Source organism: Leptinotarsa decemlineata, unplaced genomic scaffold, assembly GCF_025532065.1.
Source record: "Leptinotarsa decemlineata unplaced genomic scaffold, Ldec_3_MD MMD2_P_RNA_scaffold_9, whole genome shotgun sequence".
Lineage (NCBI taxonomy): Eukaryota > Metazoa > Arthropoda > Insecta > Coleoptera > Chrysomelidae > Leptinotarsa > Leptinotarsa decemlineata.
The window spans coordinates 4499587-4518885 of NW_027412536.1; the positions used below are offsets into that span (position 1 = coordinate 4499587).

A 19299-nucleotide genomic window follows, 5' to 3' on the forward strand; every position below is an offset into this window, starting at 1 on the left:
GCACAAAAGGAAAAACTGGGGTTCCCCTAGTGGTGTATGTGTAATTGTCAATATTTGTCAAATTGAGTAAAGCCAGATTTTTTTTCCCGATTGTACTTCCTGATAGAAGTACAATCGGGAAAATTTCATATCTGTGTATCGTTTGTGCATCTCAGAGGCACAACTAGATTTGATAAGCTTCTTCTTTATGCAAACTTCTTTATGCAAAACATGTGCGAAACTTCCGGTAGAAATGATTTTCGTATCATTCAATGTTCATATAAAAATTGTTGTTTCAAAAGTACTTTATCTTTTGAGTAATTCATTTTCATATGAAAGTACTGACTCCTATTCGTGATCTACACATCTTCATTTTGAACTTAATTACTTCCTTTCTTATTTTGGAAGTTTTCCACATTTCTGTATACAGAAGTACAAAGCCAAAAAGATTTTTCCAAAAAACAAAAGTGTCCTCAAGAATATACGCTCTTTGAATTTAAGGAAAATATTTTATTTAAATTTACGAAACAAATAGTATTAAATGTTTCATTGCCCGAAATTACCCTATTTCACAAAATAGATCATCTCTTGAAATAATAACATTTTCTGGATGTATTTGGTTTGGTGCATCACTTGCGAGGATTATGAAAAGCAGCTGCTTTTCGAAAAGCTCAAAATGATTTCCTTTGAAATTGGCCGGTCTTTATGAGCTCCACCGGTAATAATATTCAGTTCATTTGTTACTTCACTCCACAAATCTTTTACATAACGGCGGGTATAACTTTCTCAGAATATAACCTCGCAAGGTTTTTGTTTGAGTTTTCTGCTCCAGTATGCTTTTTGCTCGTTTCAAATAAATGATAATATAAACTTCTCTCTCACCAAATAACCAAACCAGCGGTGGCTCGTCAGAGAAGGCAAGGGAGGCTTAGCTTCCCCATAAAATTTGAGACTATTCATGGCAATAAATTAAAAGATATTGACAAATAATTATGATTATTTTTTTTCTAAAAATGCTTGGTTATCATTACTTTACCATTCATTTTTAATATAAATACATAATATGCCCGAAAAAACACTATCACTCACTACGTAGTACGTACCACACTGTATCCTGCATCAACAAAACTCAAACGCACCGCCCATGAACGAATAACGAATAAACCATCAAACCGAAATAATAAATGCTATACGTTGCAAAGGAGCCAAGCCTCCGACCACTTTAAAATACAGAGGCTCCACGAGACCGATCCAAGCAGAGACATACGTCCAGATTTGTAATTTCAGTTGCAGAAATTACAGCGTTAGAGGAGGCTAGCCTCCAGTTGGTCTCCGTTAGTGTACGACTGTGTTTGTTTTTTATTTAATTATTCGGACCGGATGCCGTGACGGACCAGGACTGAAAAATATTTCGGTGAATCGTTTTAGTGTTTCCTAATAATATTTGTTACTTGTGTATAAAACAGGCAGTGTTGTATTATAGCAGCACTTTTTGGTAATATTTTTAATGTGTTTTTAAAGTGTTTTCTTTCAATTTCGAGGTGTTTTCAGGTTTTCACTTTTCGGTAATTTTTTTTTCATTTATTATGGTTCCATTAAACGAGAAAAACTTTTTTGTTAGCCCTGTGTTTTATTTTCCGTACAAACAGAAAACCAAACGTGGTCTAAAATAGGATACTCCGATTTAAAAAATTTACCACGTTCTACAGAAAGACATTTTAAATCTAAGAAGCATATATTTTCGTATTGTAAATTAAAATTGTTTAGCAAACAAAATATAGGAACAGCTCAAAAAGAGGCCATAATTTCTTTTAATAATCAGGTTAGGGAAAATCGGTCGAATTTAAAAAGACTTAATTATCGATATTACGATTTATTTGGGTTCCCAAGAATTTGCTTTTCGTGGACACAATGAAACAGAAGATTCGATCAATCGCAGCAATAACAAGGAACTTTTAATGTTATGGGGCAAATATGATTCACAATTTGGCACTTTTTTACACGGTAGCGTTTTTTCGGGCACCTCAAAACCATCCAAAATGAGCTTATAGACAGTGTGGCATATATTATTAAGGAAAATATAAGCAAGGAGATTGAAAGTGTTTCTTTTTTTGCATGGGAAATTGATGAAACCACCTATATTACCTGTACATCACAACTTTCAATCGTTATCAGATATGTCAAAGATGATAATGTGGTAGAACGTTTTATGGGTTTTCATGATGTTTCATCTGGGCGCACAGCTGACGATTTGTTTAATTTTTTAATTCGTACGTGTGACACCTATAATTTTAGGCAAAAGTTAATTGCGCAAACCTATGATGGGGATACGGTCATGGCCGGCCATTTAAATGGTTTACAAACTAAAATAAAGTCCATAACTCCTCATGCACTTTTTACGCATTGTCATGCCCATGCCCTAATTTTAGTATTAAGCAAAGAGTGCAACAACATAAACATTTTCGCGCCTCCGGCGGGCTTTTCTGTGTGTATATAGTCTTTATGACTTTAGCCTCCACTGTTCTTCAATGCACGAGCCGTCACTGAACCAAATTCTACTTCACATCAAGTAAAAACGGAGGTTGTATGCTGTCTAAATTTTGAGCTTTTGGAATGGTGAAAAAGTTATAGAGAAGTATGGCAACATAAAACAGAGAACAGATCTCGTCGGCGGTAGATGTCAAAGCTTTGCTTTGCAATTGACCGCCTTGGGAAGCCTGGTTTATCTTTGATTCAAGGATTGAGTTCTCTGTCGATCCCATAGATGGTGTTTTCGTAAGGGGAGATGTTATCGCCATTGCTTTCTGTTATGTATACCGAAAGAAGGTTTAAACTTCGTAAATAAAAACGAAAAACCTTACCTTTTCCTACAGATTTATATTCTATATCATATTTTAGATTTAGTTTTTCGTCTATTTTATATTACCGACTATCCTACCACCTATCTTACCTAACTTCTGAAAATTTTCACATTTAATGTTTAGATTAGTTTCCGGGTTTTTCCGTGGCCTTCTTTGGTTACAATCTCCAAACGTTTCAACTCCAACTGCGGCAGTCATCTTCAGTGGCGTGATCGAAGTACTCTTCCATCCAACTGAGGTTTCAGTTGGATGGAAGAGCAATATCTGCCTTGATCTATCATGTGCAGATGTTGAATTCTGACATTTGTGAGGTTAGGTTAGTATATCTTGTACTGAGTAACCTTTCAATAAAAGCATTTATTATTATTATATAGGAAAAGATCTAAGTTGAAAAAGTAACAAAGCAAAAGCATCAATTTTACGTACAAAGTTTCCATAAAAATTATTGTCAGTTTTTTTACCTCGTTCAGCATTGAATGTAATAGCAAATTGCCGTACACGCGAGATTTGCACTGAAACATGTTAAAGAGAAAAGTGGAATGCCACTTCTCTTTCTCAAAATACTTTTTTTTAAATCATCTTTCGTTTCTAAAAAATCTGGTCTCTGATTTTTCCCCTTGATGTTGCTTATAAAATACATCATCCTAATAAACAATATCAAAATCATATCGAGAATCGTTAAAAAAAACTCGTGAATAATAAACATACTAATAGTGACAGTCTTTTTCTTATAAATAATTTTATCACAAACATTCATCTTCGTCAAGCATGTCTTGAATTTTTTTTAAATTCAATGGAAAATGTAGCCATTATTTTTAAAGCAACTACGATTAGTTAACAATTTATAAGTCATCGGCAGATAAAACAGTAATGTAATTGTTTCACGTAACTATATTTTACATCATCATTCTGACAGTGAATGTTATGAAGCTCAATATCCATCCTCGTTAATTCTCCAAAATGGAACAGTATTTTTTTTCGGGTGTATTGAAAAAGCGAGTAAAAACGAGATATTATTTTATATATCTAAACACAGTCGCCACATTTTAAAGAAATAACTGATACTGTTGAAAATGAGAACCTTTGAAATTTTGACACACACAACAATGGAATTTTAAATTTCAGCTCTTTTACAGTTGGGACAATAAAAAAAGAATACACATGCGTCATTAATTTGTGCATTCGATATAAGTCGACAAACTAATTAGAACAAAAAATGTGGCTACTGAACAACATAACCTTTTAATGGAGATTTACTCTTATTTTTGAAATGTATTAATAGTGAAAATCTTTTATTATGATTTTTGTTCCATTTTATAAAATTCGTCAGCACTTTACTGATTATTCTGTATAAGAGTTTGATTTTTTGTTCTCCATTCTTTCAACTCAAATATCTAGCAATTTGAATAATTCATTAGATATAGCCATTTTCATTTTGTAGTTAAAATTTACAATAATTACAATATGAAATTTACTTACTATGAAATATGAAATGTACCTACACAGTTTAATAATTATTGTGAAAACAACTATCTGTTAAAATCTGTTTTTCCGTTAACCAACTGTCGCCCCGTTACGAACGACAAATCTCAAAAGTCGAAACTTGTGCGACTTGAGGACGAACGAGGTCTTACCTTTCAACGTATAATTCGTAACACTGATTGAACGATAGGAAGTGAAAATCGATCTCCGTCCTTGCGGTTCACAGAGCGATTGATTGAGTGAGTGAAGCAAACCACCCACGTCAACCTACCAGGCTACCGTCCCACATGTAGTATAAAAGAATTAAAACCGTAGAATTTTCAATGAACAACACGTAAACAAAGTCTACCAAACGATCGAAATACGTCATCAATTGGTGTCGAAATCTAAAAAATTGTCGGGGACTGACATTCTGATGTACTGAGTGCAAGTCATCATGCAAACAAGAGGCTCTCTCTGATCAAAAACAATCGTTAACTGCTATATATTCCTTAATCACTTTTAGGATACATAAAAGTATGTTTTATTGCATATTTTATAGATGTATCTATATTGTTTTGTCATTCCACCTAGGTTTTATAATCAGAACGACAAAGTCGGGATAAACATTGATTACTGCCATAAAAAACCTTACTTGGTCACAAAAATTGTTCAATTTATTGATTGTAAAATTTGTTCACACAAACTTAAAAGTCAGTTCATCTCAAAAAAAAATTGTGTCCAGTGAGTCAGTGTAACAAATATGTTCCTGAAAATGCTTAGCTATTTAGAAGATACAAAAATACCAACCGTTTGAAAAAGTAATTCAGAAAGGGTAAACCAATTAGTAAATTTGGTCCAATTCACGTTAAACAGACGGGTGTGAAATTATCCACATCCACAAAGTACACCGAGAAAAAAATATCTAATTATTATTTTTTCATTTACCGACTCTGTCATAGTTTTCTAGGCCGTCTGAGGGGGTGGAAATGGCGTGAAAATATTTAAAGAATTTGTAACATGAAAAATCTACTTTGTACACCTACAAAATTGAGACATGTTATTCCTGATGATCGTCAGCAATAACATATCTCAATATTGTAGGTGTACAAGATTTTTCATGTAACGATTTTTTTTTAATATTTCTACCCTATTTTCACCCCTTCAGACGGCCTGGAAAACTAAGACGTGAAGTTTTTTCTGACGAATAGATCATCATGGATAACATATCTTAAACTTGTAGGCGTCACATTCAATTTTCGAAGATACGATTTTTCAACTTTCCACCCACTCAGACGGCCTGAAAAACTGTGACGTGAAGTTTTTTCTGTTGAATAGTTCATCAGGGATAAAATTTCTCAATTTTGTAGGTGTACAAAGTCGATTTTTCATGTTACGGATTTTTTAAATATTTTCACCCCATTTAAACCCCCTCAAACGGCCTGGAAAACTCTTGACATGAAGTTTTTTCTGTCGAATAGATAATCAGGAATAACATGTCCCAATATTGTAGGTGTACAAAGCCGATTTTTCATGTTACGAATTTTTAAAATATATCCACCTTATTTTCATCCCTTCATACAGTTTAATAAACTAGAACAGTTCTTTCTTATGAGTTAAACGTTAAAAGTTCATTTGCTTTAGATTAGAACAATTCTTTTCTGTCACTAACTCAGTCAATAAGCGTATCATATTGAAAAATGGTAGGTGTACAGAGTCGGTAAATAAAAAAATAATAATTCAATATTTTTTCTCAGTGTACTTTGTGGATGTGGATAACTTCACACCCGTGTAAAACGGGCGATTTCAAAAAGATCCAGAGTGATAGGAACATAGGCTTTCACGGCCGGAGTCACGATTAGAGAGAACAAAATCAGGGCTGGTGGGTCTTAGTTGAATGGAATAAATACGTTCCATTCGAACACGGCCTATCACCCCGGATTTTGTTCTTTCTAATTGATTCGCTGATAGGTTAGATTGAGAGTAACGATTTATTTGTTATAGTAGTGAATACTTCATCCGAAACCTCAACTGAAATATGAATTTTCCTGCGTGTACAAGAAATATTATTAGATATTTATGAATAGCAAATATCAAATCTGATTCACGGATGTGAAAACAGCCATAATTTTCCAACCACGGCTTGGTAATGTGGCAACACTATATATAGAACGAATTATATGCAAGTTATGTTTTTCGGCATATCATCAATACGGCAGAAATAAAAAATTTCTTAGATTTTACATTCCACTGAAATCAAGTTTTATCTTGGCTGCCATGAGAAGTGACGAACTCATGAAAGATTTATTCAAAAAAATATTTCCTACTTTATTGAGGTTTGTCAGTCAGTTTTTACTTTGCCACTTCAGTTAGAACATTGAGTTTTTTGTTATCAATTATTGTTATCAATAAGTTTTTTATTTATAACGCCAAAGTCATTGTCAGGTCATTAGGGGGATCTACAGACATTTATTTGAAAAAGCCATGCCGTTCGGTTTTTGTTTTGCCACTCAAGTTGATATAATAAGTTTATCGTTGTCAAGAGAAAAAAGTCATAGTCGGGTCGTCAAGGGGATGATAAAGATCAAAAAGGCATTTATTCGAAAAACTCTACTTCATAGAGCTTTGTCGTGGTTTTTGCTTCATCACTTCAGTTGGAATGCTGAGTTGTTTGTTATCCATCAGGAGAAAATAATTGCCAATTTTTCAAGGAGATATCTACGGATATTTATTTAAAACCTGTTCCAAAGAACATTTCCGATCTGTTTTTCTCTTACCTCTTCGATTGGAATGATGAGATTTTGGTTGACCGTAATACAAATGTCATTGTCGGATTGTCGGGCGATTCTATAAAGATTTATTTAAAAATTGTTTACTATTGTCATAAATGGGGCACTGCATACTTTTGTAACGTTTGATGTTAACGATTTTGCCTCATTGAAAATACTCCTCTTCTTTCTAAGAACTACCCAGCTGTCCTGAGTACAATTTTGGTTTCATTATCTTTTTTTATTGATTTCAAGTGATTCGGGTCTACATGAAATGGCGCATGGCACCACTTTTACTGGAATAAATATCATTAATAGCAAGTTAGCAGAACCATTCATCTGAAAAAATTGATTGATGACAATTGTTTTTTTATGAGTGATTGTCAAAATATATATTAGTTAAGAGGGATTCAACAAGATAGTCTTCTATTTGTTCCTTGATGTAATATTGAAAAAAGTACCGTAACCACCGACACCTTTCGCAATTATCATCACCCGAAGACGATTGTAGATACTAACAATCGAAACGTCGTGAACTAACGTGGCTTGGAATCTCTTTAACTTTTTTATTTTTATTTTCATTTTTATTTCTTTAATTTTAATTTTTGTTCAATCGTTCTATTTTTACTTGTATTTTATTTCACAATTTTTTCATTTCAGGTTATTTTTGTTTAATATATTTGTTTTTTTCAGCTATTCATTTTCAATTCTTCTTTTTTAGTTGTTTCAGGGATTCCAAATCATTTTATATATTAAACAATGGAAGTCCGAACTAGTGAAATTCAGGAAATTTCCTCCTCTTTAAGGTTCTTTTTTCAAATTTCGGATATCTTCAATATTTTCCGAGATATTTGCAAAAAACCAAACCCCTTTTTTTTAAATAAATTTTTTATAACTTTTACAATTTTTTCAAGCCACTCTTGAAATTTCTCAAAAAGTTGCTAGAAGTCATTCAGAATCGAATGAGCCCTGGATCATAATTTTCGATGACCTTGGAAGTTCCAAAAAAAGGATCATGTGACCCAGACTATATTACATTACTAACTAGGAAAAATGCATTAATTCTTCTCTACTAATATCGATTTTTGCATCGGAGATACACTACAAATTAATGCTGGTTTCCATCTTTTGATAAAATTATAAATGAATCGTATTTCGATGTTGTCGCATGGTGCAAATTTGTTTTACAATACAGGGTGTAACTGAATAAGTGTAAAACATTTAAAGAGGTGATTCCTCATCAAAAAAAAGATGGGATCTTTCATATAAAGAAACTTCATTGGAGCATCCCTGGTTAAGATACAGCCCCTTGAAGGGGGTACATAAAATGTGTATAACAATTTTTTTCACAGACACTGAAACAGTTACAATTTTGAAATTAACCTGAGGTTTTGTACTACCAAAAAGACACTTAGCCAGTAATTTATTTGGTTTACCACATGGTTGTAAGGGATGGAAAACGCAACCCCTAAAATTCATTTCCAATGTAACTTTTTGTCTTATTATTGGTTTACCATTTAAAAATGTATTTCCAATAGCCTGTTTCATTCTAAACAAAAAATGTCTCTTGTGTTTTTTGCCCAAAATAAACCAGTTCGCAGCAAAAAATTATTTTACGAACAAATTTGGTACATCACACTTCCCACAACGGACTCAATAAGCCCCCGAGCATGGGGCAAAACCGGCATCTTGTCAATAGCCTAAAAGTGCCATAGTAATAGAGCACTTTTAGGACCGCGTTATCTCGATGGATATAGGTTGAGACCGCATTTGCTGGACATGCTGTCAGCAAGTGTATCAGGGTCTCAGGCGCCTCGCGACAGGCCCTGCAACTTGTGTTAGAAACTTCTATACCCATCACGCGTTTGCAGTAGACTGAGGTGTTATAGACACCATCCTGGCTGGCCATTGGCTTATCCTTGTGTTACCGCAGAAATAAAGTGATCCCTACGGTTTTTATCTGGGCCATTTTGCTGAACGGGTTCAGAGGTGACGGAGATGTGATCATCTCATTCAGAGTTGAAAACTAAATCGAGTTCATCAACCCCTCGGGTAGCTGCCCTAAAAAGAGAAGCCGCAATTCCTGCTCTCTCGTAGTCGCGGACCATGCAAATAAGTAAATCCGAACTCCTTATAAGTTTACAGGTTCCATCCAGTACCATTAAGTCCTGTAGACACTCCAAATTCAGAGGTCCAGGGCATTCCTATTGTCGGGGGAAGTACAACCGTGGAACGGACGATTTGGGATAACACTCCTATAGTGATGCACTATTTTTCGGATCTTTACGTCGAGTTGATACAGCTCCTCCCGAGTACACTTCACTACTCCAATCGAGTAGAGGCAAAAATATTCATATAAGCAACTTTGTCCTTTCCTGACGGTTCTTTAGTGTTGTAACCTCTTGCGAGTGGTGGTATTGCACCACTAGGTAAGTATACGTCTCTCCGGCATCCAGATGGTGCAAGATGCTTTCATCTATCTCGAATTTCATACCGATAGCATGCGTGTACTCTTCCACCACCCTCAAGGACTGATAGAGGTCCTTTTCTCCAGAGGCATAAAGTTTAAGGATCATCCATATAATCATGAGTAACCTTATGCCTTCGGTTTTCGGGGTGCCACAGTAATACCCTTGAATATTTCTAAGCGCAACGGATAATGGCAATAGTGAGATGCAGAACAGTAGGGGACTGAAGGAGTTGCCTTAAACGCACCCTTTGAAACTGAAATTGACCCGCTCTGTTTGGACTCTAGCCTGTACAGAAGTTATTGTGAAGCGAGTTTGTCAGAGTGGAGTCAGTTAATTGAAGCATCTCACTATTTTGTCGGGTACCACAAAGCATCTGAGCAAATGCAAGATGAGCTCATGTGATGTATCAAATCCAGATCATAAAGAGGTTATGCTTGAACTGTATCGAGTATTGCGTCACACAACTATCGATGATCAGGTTATTTTCACATACAGCGACTCCTTTCTTCGACCCTCTCTATTATTATCATTATTATATAATTTAAAATTAAGTTTGTATATTGTAAAAAATGATGTCTGCTGAACAAGATGAACTCTACCTTCGACCAGGCCATTTAAGGGGATTGAAATGTGGTGAAAATTGACAAATCATAATTGAAAATCAAATTTATACAGCCACAAGTATAATATATGCTTTTCATTTCAATCGATTCGGCAGGATAAATATCACGTCCGAGTTTTCAGGCTGCCCGACAAGGTGGAAATGGGGTACAAAATGTTTAAAAATTCCATGAAAATCGTAACAGTTGAATTTTTGAAAAAAAAATGCAATTTGTTAACTGAACAAAGATATATATATATATATATATATATATATATATATGAGAAATTACTATTGTAGAAAGGTACCCATAATGAAAATACTCACTTCACAGATCAAAATCCAAAGTAACAAATATTTTATTAAATCCTGTCAGTTCCTCTTTCTGCTTTGCGGCGTTGTCAAATAGCGATTATCAGAATATCAGGTGATTCTAGTACACTTGGCAGCAACGACAACACTAATATTGATTGAGTTTTCCAGATGTAGGAAATAAACTTAACCCCCTCCCAAAAAGTTTATGTTTTCATTCACTCCACGGAGTTGTTCTTTTCGAAATATAAACAAGGAACAAACAAAGCACTATATTGGCGAATATGTCACATAGCAACCGTGTTTAACGCACTGGACATTAACAATAAAATGTGAAAGTTGAATAAAGTAGTAACTTTTTCAATGTGCCTTAAATAGTTCAATTCCAACCTTTAATTGATATATTCCACATTGAACCAGATCTCATTTATTTCACTTTGTTCATCCAAATTAAGGGTTCGATGAATTGTCTGTCACAATAAATGTCAGGTCAGAATTTGACATGTACAACGCGATGTGACGAACGATAAATAATCTAAACAAAGTAATATCTCAACTCTGACTGAACAAGATATAATGCATGACTGATGTAAAACCCAATCCCAGACCACTTGGCTTTCGCTGGTTGTCGATGCGCATTCGCCTCACTTTGCCTACCTTGCTCTCGCAATAGTCCATGAGCCTATCGAGTTTATGATATGATCAGACTTGCCGCCACTCACTATGAATACTCCCTTACCTTGTGCACCTTTCAAATACTTTGAAAGCTGATTTACTTCTGGTGTACAAGTTCAGGATCGAGTAAACCGCAGGTGCCAAAGGATGTAACGTAACCAAATCACTGTTCTACAGTCAGTATTTGCCATAATAAAAATTCTTTTTTATTCTTTTATATTAACTTTGGTTTTATTATTCACGTATTGATTTTTTTCTTCAAAATTATTTTATTTCTTCATCAGTCCACCTTATTTAATCCTATTCGCTATTTCCTGGAATACCGTTGACCAGTAGCGGCAATTGTGCCGCCTAGCATGACCGTTAAGAGACAAAGTACACTCATTCAGAAAACATAACGTCTTCTAATTGGATGATATTTTTATCCAACATGTCCATCATTTGCTCACAAAAATATAACATTAGATTCATAAATTATGTCTATAGACTATCAAAAGTAACACAATACAGGACACTATTTTTCTTTGCACAAAGACAGTGGATTTTTGCAAATCACTTTCTTGGACTTCATACAATCATCATAAAGAGTAATTTGATGGAACCAGATAGTTGCGAGGACATGAATCCTGGAATTCGTTCTTGGGGAAATAACACACTTTGATGAAATAAAATAACTGTATTGTATGTTTAGAAATGCGTAAAACTCGTTTACAACATGCAAAAATACTAAATATGTGAAAAAATTCAACTGAAAAGTAATAATCCACATAGAACTTGGTGAGTGTTCATATGATACAGTAGGGTGAATGAAACATGAAAATTTGTTCTTTCCTTATTTTTTACCAACACAAATACATCGTAACATCAGGACACACAATTTAGCAAACTGCGTCGATTGATTTGTAGAATTTATTGTAATTGGATACCAATATATTTTGGCACAAGCACATCAGTCAAATAGAATCGTTTTTTTTTTTAAACTTGAAATAATATTCAGAACTATAAAATTATAAATAGCTCTTTGATGATTTATAAAGCTCAAATTATACCTACTTTTGCTTACATATATGGATACCCTGGAACAGATTGAATTCGGAAAAAAGCCACCTGCTTGATTGGAAATCCAAACGTCACCAGCAACCTTAGTAGTTTGGAACATTGAAGGAAGATTGAGAAGATGTCTCTTTTCTATAGTTTTACCAAGTGTTCGACTGACCTAGCCCTATTGACTCCACCCAGAGCGACATATACCAGAAGTGAACAAAATACAACTGGCCAACTCTTCTTTCTACTGACTTTTTATGTGACGATTTAATTTATAGACTATTTATGTGATTTCAACTTCATTTTCATTCCATTGAAAGCATTTCTTGCAACCTCGAATCCAAACATAGCTACCAATACATCTTTCATCATTTGAAGTCGACTCAGCCTCAGACCTTGCTGCATCTCAGTATTTTTGTAAATTATCGATAAAGACCTATACTCCAATATGTCTCACAAATTCTTTCCAGCAGCTTGACTGCATTAACCTTTCTAGATTTTATATATATATATATATATATATATATATATATATATATATATATATATATATATATATATATAGAGGAAGGGTAGTCGTTGCTGACTAGTTAAGAATAAAAACTATTGGATAGTGGGGTATTGCAGCAAGTAAATGAGTACTCTTTTAAGTTAGTCCAAGCTTTCGGAAAATTTTATTTCCATCATCAGGGAAACTACAATAATATAAGTTTTAAGGTAAAATCAAAATTATTAATTGTTCATGACTTACATCTTATGTGAGGATGGTTACATTGATGTTAAAGAAAAAATGTTGATACATTGGAGAAGATGAAACTTGATACACAATTCTAAATGCTTGAGATTATTTTTTATAAAATATTGTTATTCGTCAGACCGTTATTCATACCATGCGTGCAGGATTCAAATGAACGAGTCTGAGAATAGAACGTTAAAATGCCAGAGTGACATCTGTCAATTGATAAAACTTATATGCTCTCACTAGGAGTACCAAGTGTACTCTAGTGTATAATGTAAAATTTATGTTTGGTAAAATTATTATGAAAGATTAAATTTAAGATATATTATACAATGGAATTGTTTAAATTGATATTGTTTTTGTAAAAGCTTTTATCTAGAGTCAATAAGTAGGAATAAATTTCACTCAAGTGATTAATGTCTGTTTTTTTATTCATACAATTGTTATTTTCAAAAATGTAAGACATTTCTAGAAAGGACCTCTTAACTGAGGTTGATTCAGTGGCTAATACTTTCATTGCGTTATAATTCATAAGGTGGTCCAAATTATTCACATGGTCTGCTAAAGAGCATCTTTCTGGATGTAATCTACAGTCACTTTTGTGCGAAGTAATTCTAGCACCTAATGATCGTGAAGTTTGGCCAATATATATCCTGTCACATGATTGACACGGAATACTATACACAACATTCACTTGGTTTATTAGAGGGACCTTGTCCTTGACTTTGCTATGGATTGATTTAATGGTAAGTACCGTTTTATTGGCTATTTTAATGTTAGGTAAATTTTGAAAAATCCTAGATAGTTTGGGAGTGATCTCCTTGATAAAAGGTAAGGATGTAAAAATGAATTGGGTTGGAGCATCACTAGTTATATTGTCATTGACAGGGAGGGTTAAATTGGAAGTTAAATTATAGTTTTCCAGAGATGTTGGTGTACTGAACAAAATATTATTTATCAAACGGATTGGATAAGAATTTTCTATGAAAAGATTAGCAAGAATTTTAAGATTTTTACTATGGAAGCTTATGTCAGAGATTTTTAGCACTCTATTTTTCAGTTGCTTGACCAAGTTCACTTTCATCGAATGTTTATGATACGATAGGTAGTTCATGTATCTACCTGAGCTGCAAGGTTTTCTGTACCAGTCAATTAAGACTTTGTTATCTGTTGTTCTGATGAACTTTGTATCCAGGAATGGTACTGACTGCAAGTTATCTTCTGTTTCTATCGTAAACTGAATGTATGGGTCGTAACTGTTGAGAGTGTCAAGAATCTCATTGATGCCATCATGAGGCAATGAAACTATGATATCATCTACATATTTTTTCAAAAAATGAGGTTTAAAGGATAATACTGGTAATACTGTGTCCAATACATCATCCATCACATATGTTGCTAATATTGGAGAAATAGATGCTCCCATGGGAGTTCCAAAGGTTTGCTTATAAAATTTGTTATTGAAGGAAAAGTATGTGCTGTTAAAAAGGAAGGTTAATAATTTGGAAAAGGTTTCTTCATCAATGTTACAATGATTACTTATGTTGCTCCAATTCTTATGGATTGATCTCAGACATGCTTCTAAATAGACGTTACTAAATAAGGAGACTACATCCAGACTAGCTATGATATAGTTTGGAGGTAAAGTAGTGTTATTAAATTTTTCTGTTACTTCAAATGAATCTTTTATATATATATATATATATATATATATATATATATATATATATATATATATATATATATATATATATATATATGGTAAAATGGATTAACAGGGTCTCTCAGTCAAAAAATCAAAAATCAAACTCTGCTTTACTTTGCCAAGCTTTCGCTTCTAATTAGAAGCTTTTTCAGGGCCTATAATTTAATGATTTTTGAATATTTTCGACTTTGAATAATATTACAAATCATACTTACAGTAAAAATGAGTGAAAAACAATAAATTGAAGATAGAATTGACATAAAAGTTAACATGTATACGATTTTTTTTGTGGGTTTGACAAATGTCATACCTTCACATAAATGTCATTTTTCAATGGGTATGATGATTTGATAATTTTTTACTGTAATGAAAGAGTTATTGATTGATACATCTTTCATTATTATTATGTTTTTGATGTAGTTCTAGTAAATTACTATATATACTGCTGAGATTATCAATGTCAGTTTTCTTATTCATACAATCAGAAGACTTATTAATTTCCACCATTTCAAGAAAAATCAATTCCTATCAATATTTGGCTAGAATTTGAAAAGAGACAAACTATCAAATACAATAAAATTTTCAATGACATAAAAAAGAAAAATATCGATAAACTCAATATACTCAAAATGAATTCAAAATCAGATATCAAAACTAAAGAAAATTGGATAAAAAATTTATCAGATATCATTATACCAGAAGATATAAAACATTTTCTCGCCTTAGGATTCAATTTCAGCTTGCCACCAACTACCACAGAGGTGAATATACCAAATTTACTCTCAGATATTGAAAATTTGATAACTGGGTTTTGTGATAGCAAAAAGAATCTTTTCAGAGCGAAGATAACAAATATCGTAACTAACTTTTTCCAAAAACCTCATGATAATAAAAATTATCTCAATTTCCTATTTGAAAAAACAAAAACATTTTTGAAGAATCATCCAGAATTGATTCTTACAAGATCTGATAAAGGTAACGTGACAGTTATTATGAAGAAATCTGATTATATTGAGAAATCTCTTGAGATTATCAATGATAGTGAATCTTATGTTGAACTTAATAGAGATCCCGTTTCAACAATACAACAAAAAGCAAATAAAATCATTACGGATTTGAAAAAATCTGAAATGATATCAGAAGATGAAGCAAAAACTTACATGATTTATAATTCCATATCACCCAAATATTATGGACTCCCTAAAATACATAAACCTGATTTGAAACTGAGACCAATTATTTCCTCCATTGATGCTCCAAATAGCAAAATTGCTCAAATGATCACTAAAATTCTCACTGATGCTTATAATTATGAAAATGAATTGTATATTAAGGATTCTTTCGATTTTTCCAATTTCATAAATGAAAAATCACTACCCCCTGGTTATATTCTGATCAGCCTTGATGTGATTTCACTTTTTAGCAATATACCTATGAATCTAGTGGAGAAAAGTATTATCAAAAGATGGAATGATATAAATAAAAAATGTTCAATAAACCAAAAAAAATTTATTGAAATAATTGGTTTCATCTTCAACTCAAGTTATTTCTCTTTCGAAGGTAAATACTATAAACAAATTCTTGGTACACCAATGGGAGCTACTATTTCTCCTATTATAGCTCAATACGTAATGGACGATCTTTTTGAAAACATACTTCCCAAATTGAGTTTTGAAATTCCCTTTTTAAAGAAATATGTTGACGGTGTCATCTGTGCAATACCTTATGACAAATCTAATGAAATTCTTGATGTTGTCAATAGATATGATAAGAAGTTACAATTCACTATCGAAATAGAAAATAATCAGACCCTTCCTTTTCTTGATACAAGAGTTATTCGTAAAACTGATAATTCCTTGATTACAGATTGGTATGTCAAACCTACTAATTCAGGAAGATATATCAATTACTATTCCTTTCACAAAAAATCAGTTAAAATTAATTTAATACTCTGTTTGAAAAAAAGAATAGAAAAATTAGTACACCCTTCCCTCAAGCAAAAAAATCTCAGACTTCTTAGAGACATACTGATCGATAATTCTTATCCCAGAAAACTTCTTAATAAAATAATTTTCAATACTGGCAGTAATACAAATTCTGATGTAATTAACAGAAATGTATGTAATGATAGTTCACCTATCAATATTTCTTATAAATCTATACCTAACCTTGGAAATTTATCTTCAAATATCATAAAACTTTTTCATAATGAACAAAATATCAAAATATGCCAAAAAAATATTAAAACTATAAAGAATTTGAATACTAAATTGAAAGATAAAACTGATACAACAAAAAGTCAAATGTGATTTATAACATTCCTTGTAATAATTGTAACTTGAATTATATTGGAACAACATCTAGAATTCTTAATGATAGAATAACTTCACATAAAAGTGATATAAAGCTCAATAAAAAATCATGTGCATTAGCACAACACTCTATAGAAACAGGTCATAAACCAAATTTCTCTAATATCAAAGTTTTACATACAGAAAAAAATATTTCCAAACGCCTTTTTCTTGAAATGGTGGAAATTAATAAGTCTTCTGATTGTATGAATAAGAAAACTGACATTGATAATCTCAGCAGTATATATAGTAATTTACTAGAACTACATCAAAAACATAATAATAATGAAAGATGTATCAATCAATAACTCTTTCATTACAGTAAAAAATTATCAAATCATCATACCCATTGAAAAATGACATTTATGTGAAGGTATGACATTTGTCAAACCCACAAAAAAAATCGTATACATGTTAACTTTTATGTCAATTCTATCTTCAATTTATTGTTTTTCACTCATTTTTACTGTAAGTATGATTTGTAATATTATTCAAAGTCGAAAATATTCAAAAATCATTAAATTATAGGCCCTGAAAAAGCTTCCCATTAGAAGCGAAAGCTTGGCAAAGTAAAGCAGAGTTTGATTTTTGATTTTTTGACTGAGAGACCCTGTTAATCCATTTTACCATACATTTCTCCAGTCGCTAACATTATCCAATTTATATATATATATATATATATATATATATATATATATATATATATATATATATTACTATTAATGTAAGTTACACAAAGGATTTGAAGCTCAATGACTTCTATTTGATTATCTGAACGTGCTATCCTGTTGTGTGTCTTTTTATACGGTCCGAACGCCTCATAACAGGTACTTCTTGGTGTGACACCCAAATCAACTTGCCAAGTTTTTATGTCAGTGTTGGTGGTTTGACCAATCAACCGACAACTGCGGTGGCAGAAATTTGGGAAGGTAACCTGGAATGTCATCGAAAAACGAATCCACATGTTTCCAGAAATGCAGGTTAATGCAGTCAAGCTGCTGATTCCATGAAAATCAAAAGATAAATAAATAAGTACCATTCTAATCATTCACATATTAATTTCAATTTAAGAGCCATCGATAGAAAGCTGTTTCAGCATATTGGTCGTCAGTACAGGGCAGGCGGTCCTCGATTGAAGGCAATAGGATAATTATGTGACACAGATAGGTGTTTCCACTTGTCTCGCTTGCGTTTGCGCATTTATTTTTATGAAGTACTTTTCTTGGTAATTCACATTTTGTCTCTAATCGAGGACCGCCTGCCCGGTACTGACGATGTCCGATAGGCCTAATTACCAAAAATCCTAATGAAATGAACAAAAAAAATAGATATTGAAAATCTAAGTATAATTTACAACAATACACAGATAATACATAGATAAATCTTGGTAATATTCTCAATTTAAAATAGTTACACATTGTATAAAATTCTTTGAATAAGCATTTTTGAAATAGAAATCTTTTCAATGATAATGCCATTCTTGTCATTATAGTAAGCTTTGAATATGACATTACTATTACCAGATATCTAAAAATTATGACACTATTACCATCAAGCAATTGTGAAACTCACATTACTTGTAAGTATTGTCCATTTTTTAAAAGTATTTTCTATTGTATTTCATTTTAGCGTTTTGGCTAATTCTCTCTTCAGAGACCAAAGCTTGGCGATTTGTAAAATGAAATAAGTTTTTTTATACGAAGAAAGTAATACAAATCATGAAATCATGAAAAAACACAAATTAATTGGCGCTCCGGGGCGCCTTCATTGATTCCAGTGGCGCATTTGCTTTTTCAGCTGCAAGAAATCCCGGAAAAACCTGCAGCACCACATCATCTGAAGATCTTGATCTACCAATATCCTCTATTTCTTAAAACAAAATAAAGAGTGTCTCCAGAGGCTTCAATAAATTCAAAACATCGCCAGAACACTCCGTGACACAACTATCGTCAAACTTAAACTAGTCCGTTTCGTCTTTGACCAATGCGTAATAATGACCTGATTCAACGCCAAAACCATAGTGAACAATGACTGCATGCAGAATATAATAGTGGTCTGCTAGATTGATGTGTTCATCTATTTCGAACTTTCGTAAGAGTTTGGTGCATCCGTCAGAGGCTGAGTGTCACTATTAGATTGACTGGTGCCTCAGCTATACTTGTTTTCTTATAATAGTCAGTTAGTTTGACACATTTTTGGCAATACAGTTGATAATCTCTTGTTAAAAGTTCCATTTTCAGACGATTTGACAATAAACTTTGCACGGACTGGTTATCAGTCATATTAGAAAACGCTAGTTGAAGTTCCAGAAAATCACATACGTTTTTGCTAC

General features: G+C 32.7%; 1 protein-coding gene across 1 annotated transcript in view; it reads right to left on the reverse strand.

Annotated features, from left to right (window-relative positions):
- Nucleotides 1-11289, reverse strand: part of Ip6k (Inositol hexakisphosphate kinase) — a 94124-nt gene extending 82835 nt beyond the window's left edge. The window contains exon 1 of the mRNA XM_074170491.1: nucleotides 10469-11289. The gene's annotated coding sequence lies outside the window, so the exon portion shown is untranslated. The remainder of the gene's footprint in view (nucleotides 1-10468) is intronic.
- Nucleotides 11290-19299: the final 8010 nt, after the last annotated feature.